We start from the raw sequence: 652 nt of genomic DNA on the forward strand, positions 1-652 counted from the left end.
GGCTGGCTGGATCAGGCAGACGCTGCCCTCTAATCAGGCGCTGTAGAGGGCAGCCGGCTGGGGCCTTCCGAGGACCCCCTTGAGGACTGAGCGGCCGCCGATCGCAGAGCCGCATCGGATGCGGGCGGGCCGGCCGGGTGCAGGTGGCAGAGATGCGGCGGAGGGAGCCACTGCAGCTGCGGCCACAGCAGACCCCCCCCAACCAGGGTCCATGGAGCCCCCCACTGACCACCAGGCCAAGTAAGGTGCCATAGTTTTTAAAACAAAAACTGGGGACATTTTATCCCTGGGAACATAAAATACATAAAAAAAAATGTATATTCACCTGATCCCTGCATCCCTCAAAAGTGAGGCTTCCCGTCTCCTACGCTGTTAGAAGCTGCATACAGCTACTTAAACCGGTGCGCTGTGTGCAGCTTCTGAGAAGATACGCTATTAACGTAGCGCAGCCGGCTTCCTCGCTACGCTAATAGCATACCTTCTCAGAAGCTGCACACAGCGCGCTGGTTTAAGTAGTAACCAGCACGCTCTGTATGCAGCTTCTAACAGCGTGGGAGACGTGAGGTGGATCCAGGGATCAGGTGAGTATTATAAAAAAAATTATTAGTCTATTTTATGTTTAATTTATCAGAGGATGGTCTCCTCAATCCGG

This window comes from Nanorana parkeri, unplaced genomic scaffold (assembly GCF_000935625.1).
Source record: "Nanorana parkeri isolate BGI_ZX_2015 unplaced genomic scaffold, ASM93562v1 scaffold1974, whole genome shotgun sequence".
NCBI classification, from domain to species: Eukaryota; Metazoa; Chordata; class Amphibia; order Anura; family Dicroglossidae; genus Nanorana; species Nanorana parkeri.